Source organism: Eleutherodactylus coqui, chromosome 2 (genome assembly GCF_035609145.1).
Source record: "Eleutherodactylus coqui strain aEleCoq1 chromosome 2, aEleCoq1.hap1, whole genome shotgun sequence".
NCBI classification, from domain to species: domain Eukaryota; kingdom Metazoa; phylum Chordata; class Amphibia; order Anura; family Eleutherodactylidae; genus Eleutherodactylus; species Eleutherodactylus coqui.
The window spans coordinates 291,252,552-291,259,478 of record NC_089838.1 but is presented as its reverse complement, the minus strand read 5'-3'; positions in this window follow the sequence as shown (position 1 = coordinate 291,259,478).

Genomic DNA, 6,927 nt, shown 5'->3' with positions numbered 1-6,927 from the left:
CGATCGGCCACGTACTGCCTCACCATCCTTTTACAGTGCTCCCGCCGACTCAGCCTTGACTGGGGAGCGGTGACACAGTCTTGCTGGGGAGCCATAAAGCTGTCCAGGGCCTTAAAGAGTGTTGCACTGCCTGTGCTGTACATGCTGCTCGATCTCCGCACCTCCCCTGCTACCTGGCCCTCGGAACTGCGCCTTCTGCCACTAGCGCTGTCGGATGGGAATTTTACCATCAGCTTGTCCGCCAGGGTCCTGTGGTATAGCAACACTCTCGAACCCCTTTCCTCTTCGGGAATGAGAGTGGAAAGGTTCTCCTTATACCGTGGGTCAAGCAGTGTGTACACCCAGTAATCCGTAGTGGCCAGAATACGTGCAACGCGAGGGTCACGAGAAAGGCATCCTAACATGACGTCAGCCATGTGTGCCAGGGTACCTGTACGCAACACATGGCTGTCTTCACTAGGAAGATCACTTTCAGGATCCTCCTCCTCCTCTTCAGGCCATACACGCTGAAAGGATGACAGGCAAGCAGCATGGGTACCGTCAGCAGTGGGCCAAGCTGTCTCTTCCCCCTCCTCCTCATCCTCCTCATGCTCCTCCTCCTCAACGCGCTGAGATATAGACAGGAGGGTGCTCTGACTATCCAGCGACATACTGTCTTCCCCCGCCTCCGTTTCCGAGTGCAAAGCATCTGCCTTTATGCTTTGCAGGGAACTTCTCAAGAGGCATAGCAGAGGAATGGTGACGCTAATGATTGCAGCATCCCCACTCACCACCTGGGTAGACTCCTCAAAGTTTCCAAGGACCTGGCAGATGTCTGCCAACCAGGCCCACTCTTCTGAAAATAATTGAGGAGGCTGACTCCCACTGCGCCGCCCATGTTGGAGTTGGTATTCCACTATAGCTCTACGCTGCTCATAGAGCCTGGCCAACATGTGGAGCGTAGAGTTCCACCGTGTGGGCACGTCGCACAGCAGTCGGTGCACTGGCAGATTAAACCGATGTTGCAGGGTGCGCAGGGTGGCAGCGTCCGTGTGGGACTTGCGGAAATGTGCGCCGGGGCGGCGCACCTTTCCGAGCAGGTCTGACAAGCGTGGGTAGCTTTTCAGAAAGCGCTGAACCACCAAATTAAAGACGTGGGCCAGGCATGGCACGTGCGTGAGGCTGCCGAGCTGCAGAGCCGCCACGAGGTTACGCCCGTTGTCACACACGACCATGCCCGGTGGGAGGCTAAGCGGCGCAAGCCAACGGTCGGTCTGCTCTGTTAGACCCCGCAGCAGTTCGTGGGCCATGTGCCTCTTATCTCCTAAGCTGAGTAGTTTCAGCACGGCCTGCTGACGCTTGCCCACCGCTGTGCTGCCACACCGCACGACACCGACTGCTGGCGACGTCCTGCTGCTGCTGACACATCTAGATTGCGAGACAGAGGTTGCGGAGGAGGAGAAGGAGGAGGAGGGTGGTTTAGTGGAGGAAGCATACACCGCCGAAGATACCACCACCGAGCTGGGGCCCGCAATTCTGGGGGTGGGTAGGACGTGAGCGGTCCCAGGCTCTGACTCTGTCCCAGCCTCCTCTAAATTCACCCAATGTGCCGTCAGGGAGATGTACTGGCCCTGCCCGCCTGTGCTTGTCCACGTGTCCGTTGTTAAGTGAACCTTGGCAGTAACCGCGTTGGTGAGGGCGCGTACAATGTTGCGGGAGACGTGGTCGTGCAGGGCTGGGATGGTACATCGGGAAAAGTAGTGGTGACTGGGAACTGAGTAGCGTGGGGCCGCCGCCGCCATCATACTTTTGAAGGACTCCGTTTCCACAACCCTATACGGCAGCATCTCACGGCTGATAAATTTGGCTATGTGGACGGTTAACGCTTGAGTGTGCAGGTGCGTGGCGGCGTACTTGCGCTTGCGCTCAAACACTTGCGCTAGCGACGGCTGGACGGTGCGGTGCGAGACATTGGTGGATGGGGCCGAGGACAGCGGAGGTGAGGGTGTGGGTGCAGGCCAGGAGACGGTAGTGCCTGTGCCCTTAGAGGGGGGTTGGATCTCAGTGGCAGGTTGGGGCACAGGGGGAGAGGCAGCGTTGCAAACCGGAGGCGGTGAACGGCCTTCGTCCCACCTTGTGGGGTGCTTGGCCATCATATGTTTGCGCATGCTGGTGGTGGTGAGGCTGTTGGTGGTGGCTCCCCGGCTGATCTTGGCGCTACAAAGGTTGCACACCACTGTTCGTCGGTCGTCAGGCGTCTCTGTGAAAAACTGCCAGACCTTAGAGCACCTCGGCCTCTGCAGGGTGGCATGGCGCGAGGGTGCGCATGGTGGATTATTCGGTTTGGCCCTGCCTCTACCCCTGGACACCGCACTGCCTCTTGCAACCTGCCCTGCTGCTGCCCATGCCTCCCCCTCTGAAGACCTGTCCTGAGTAGGCTTTGCAAACCAGGTGGGGTCAGTCACCTCATTGTCCTGCTGCTCTTCCTCAGAATCCTCTGTGCGCTCCTCCCTCGGACTTACTGCCCTTACTACTACCTCACCGATAGACAACTGTGTCTCATCGTCATCGTCCTCCTCACCCACTGAAAGGTCTTGAGACAGTTGCCGGAAGTCCCCAGCCTCATCCCCCGGACCCCGGGAACTTTCCAATGGTTGGGCATCAGTAACGATAAACTCCTCTGGTGGGAGAGGAACCACTGCTGCCCAATCTGAGCAGGGGCCCGAAAACAGTTCCTGGGAGTCTTCCCGCTCCTGAGCATGTGTCATTGTAGTGGAGTGAGGAGGCTGGGAGGAAGGAGGAGCAGCAGCCAGAGGATTCGGATTTGCAGCACTGGACGGCGCAGAACTGTGGGTGGACGATAGGTTGCTCGAAGCACTTTCTGCCATCCACGACAGGACCTGCTCACACTGCTCATTTTCTAATAAAGGTCTCCCACGTGGACCCATTAATTGTGCGATGAATGTGGGGACGCCAGAAACGTGCCTCTCTCCTAATCGCGCAGCAGTCAGCTGCGATACACCTGGATCAGGAGCTCGGCCTGTGCCCACACCCTCACTTGGGCCTACGCGTCCTCGGCCGCGTCCACATCCTCTAGGCCTACCCCTACCCCTCAGCATGCTGTATTACCAGTCATTTGATTTCCCAGCCAGGAAATAAATTGGCGCAAGCCTGCAGGCCAAATAGAATTTTTGCCCTTTTTTTTTTAAAGGAAAGGCCCACTGACTATATTCAATCAATAAAATATGTCTTCTGGCCCTGCCTACACAATTCTGTCCCTGGAGTATTACTGCAGGGCGCAATGCTCTGCACGGCCAATTTGGAAAAAAAAAAAAAGTGCAACACTGCTAACAGCAGCCTCCACAGTACTGCACACGGTTAGATGTGGCCCTAAGAAGGACCGTTGGGGTTCTTGAAGCCTACACTAACTCCTAACACTCTCCCTGCCTAACCACCACTTCTGTCCCTGTAGTATTACTGCAGGGCGCAATGCTCTGCATGGCCCGATATAGCAAAAAAAAAAAATGTGCAACACTGCTAACAGCAGCCTCCACACTACTGCACACGGTTATATGTGGCCCTAAGAAGGACCGTTGGGGTTCTTAAAGCCTACACTAACTCCTAACACTCTCCCTACAGCAGCTCCAGCACGATAGCACTTTCCCTCAGCTAAGTCACAACGCATGTGAGGCGAGCCGCGGGAGGGGCCGATTTTTATACTCGGGTGACACCTGATCTCCCCAGCCACTCACAGCACGGGGGTGGTATAGGGCTGGAACATCACAGGGGGAAGTTGTAATGCCTTCCCTGTCTTTCAATTGGCCAGAAAAGCGCGCTAACGTCTCAGAGATGAAAGTGAAAGTAACCCGAACATCGCGTGGTGCTCGTTACGAGTAACGAGCATCCCGAACACCCTAATATTCGCCCGAGCATCAAGCTCGGACGAGTACGTTCGCTCATGTCTAGTCATTCTATATGAAGGAAACGTCGCATGGTTGCCTCCCCGTGGTATTTCCTGGGTAACGCAGAGAACTATGCAAAATGGTGAACATATTTTTTTTCCTCAGTATCTCTAAAGTAACCACGACTTCATAAGATTTTCCGTGTGAACACCAGATAAATACCAGTACCAAATTAACTCGGACGAAGCCGGGTATATCAGCTAGTTCTAACATATGTTCTTTGTGCATTTATAGACATGTTGGCTGGAGGCTTCAGTGACCGTAAATCTGTGAAAGACAGTGTGACATATCCCCTCCTGATGGGTATGAATGCTTCCTATGCCATGGGTGTCATCCACAGGATCCAACTGGAGAAGCCACAATCCAGGATGTGGTTATCTGGGTCAAAGGCTTTTGTCCAGGACTCAGTGCAGAAACTCAAGGACTGTTTTACTCAGCATTCCAGATGTCCAAGACGCAAGATGAGACCATTGCCCAGAACCTCATCTGATGAGGAGTTTCATACTCTGGATAAGACTTATTCTTCTTCTTCTGAAGATGAGGATGTTGAAGGAAAGTTATAGTTTCTAATAGAGAAAATTAACAAATTTTTAAAATCCATCTGGTCTAGGGACCGGGATGTTGATTTGGGAGTAGCCTTGGAGTTCACCTCTAGGGCACCTATGCTCTTCAGAGTGGATGCAAAGCAATGATAGCAGAGTGGAAGCACCTGCAGAACGTTCTGGCCCTCGCTGAACGATAAAAGTCTATGTTCCCGAGCAAATGAATAACTGAAAGCTACCCCTAAGGTTGATATGCCGATTGTGAATCTATAGCATCACACAGTAGTACCAGCAGGGAACGAATCAAGCCTGCAAGATCTGATGGACTGTTAAGCAGATTGCACCCGGAATAGGTTCTATTTAGCATGATCTGTGGAAGGTTCTTTAGCAGTAGCCTCTTGAGGTGGCTCATGCATTTAGGTAAGATCTAACTGTAGTCCAAACAAACACAGACAACGGGGAACCCAGAGATGATATTCGCATGGCCTCATTGTACTTGAAAAAGGCCTACTCGTGTAAAGGCAGAAACGCGTTGTACTGAATTAAAATTGTGAAAACGCTTCCGCTGCCTACTACTATTTATATCTACCTGAGTAGAAGCACCCCCGTGAAGTAAGTGACGTGTCTTATCATTTCATTTTTGCTTCCCTTAATCAGTAAACCCATCTGAGCGCTGAGATTTTTTCCATTGTTTTTATCTCTCTCTGCCATATTTTATGACCGGAGCACATTTCAAGCCGCTCTCACAACATGTGGGATTTCTAACTGATCGACGGATTTCTTCCTCTCTTTCATAACGGAAGAAGATCTGTGAAAACTCTTCATGGATTCACTTGGATGCAACAAAGTACTTTTAGAATGTTGTATCAGTTAAATTGAATCTGTTTCAGTTACTGTTGCATTTCCATATATACTCTTCATTTCTCCCTCGGAGCGCTGCCTAATTCTTTCTAGTTCATGGCCTAAAAATGATATGTTCAGACTATGTTATGGAGTTCACAGCACTTCTAAGACTGATTTATCTGCACCTCCCATTAGTGCTAAGAAAAACAGGTGGCCCTAGAGGGCGCAATCTCTGTATACATAAGCAAGGCAGCACTAGAGTAAATGCCCTTTTCAGAAGGAGGAACAGGTATCAACTCTTCAGTTTTTCTGATCTTCAGGAGGGTGGAGAATGATCATATATCTCAGATATTTAAATCACTATATACAGAAGAGAAGATTCAGAAAGGAGATGATAAAATCCGTTATAAACATTCTACAGCCGGCGGATTTAATGGCTACCTTAGATTTCGAAGATGCTTACCTTCATATTACAATTGCTGGTCTGTAAAGAAGATCTCTAAGAATTGCCATTCACGTGGCAGGGGTTATCAAACACTTCCAGCTTCTAGTCATACCTTTCTAAATCTCTCTGCTCCATTTACCTTCACCAAGAGGATTTCAACTGTAGTAGCAGTCCTCAGCGTTTGGGGATTGTCTATCATCCCTTATCTAGACGATTGGCTCCAGTTTGCAGTCTCCAAAGAGGTCTTAACCAACCAGATATGTTCAGCAGCAGAGTTTTTCCAACAGTTGGGCTTGGTAATAAACTGGTACAAATCAGAAACCTTGCCCAGAACAGAAAAGAAATTCCTGGAGTTTATAATAAACTCCACTTACGTGACACTATGATTAACCCCTTCAAGGAAGGAGAGAGTGATAGCTGCTGCCAAATTTCTATCAATACTGAGATTAAGAACAATCAGTACCTTGATAAGAGACCTGGGCCTCATGACTGCAGCTATACAGGCAGTACCGTGAGCCTGTTGACATTTATGGCCTCTACAAGAAAAGGTCTTGAGCCATTAAAACTATCTCCCCAAGGGGTTGAACCAGAAATGTACCCTGTCTTGTAGGAACCATCTCTCCGTTCATTGCTGGAGCAACTTGATAGACGGGAGATATACAGTTCAACCTCTTTGGACGCTATTGTCCATGGATGCATCCCAATTAGGTTGGGACAACCCCTTTAAGTACTACACAATAAAATTTCAATGGCATGCAAGCATTTTTTGTGAATTCAGTAATATTGGGGCTTGAATACTCCTATGACTACTTTTATATTCCCTGAATTGCTCTTCTTATAAAAATAGCAGCATATTGAGTTGGATTAGTCACATATCGAATGGAGCATGCTGACTTTTTTTGTAGACTTCCTTGCGGCATGCCCTTACACATCCACGGTTCCAACACCTCCTAACAGTCTGGTCAGAACAGCCCAGGTGGTGGGCAATTCATCCAGTACGACCATCCATTTTCTTACATTTCAATAATGCACCCCCTCTCAAACTCTGTTAACTGGGCGAAATCTCTTTAATTGCATCATAGAGGCGTCTAATGGTCAACAAGCTCTACACAAACAGAGAAAGAAGTCCACTACACAAAAGTAGCCTTTGAGAGAC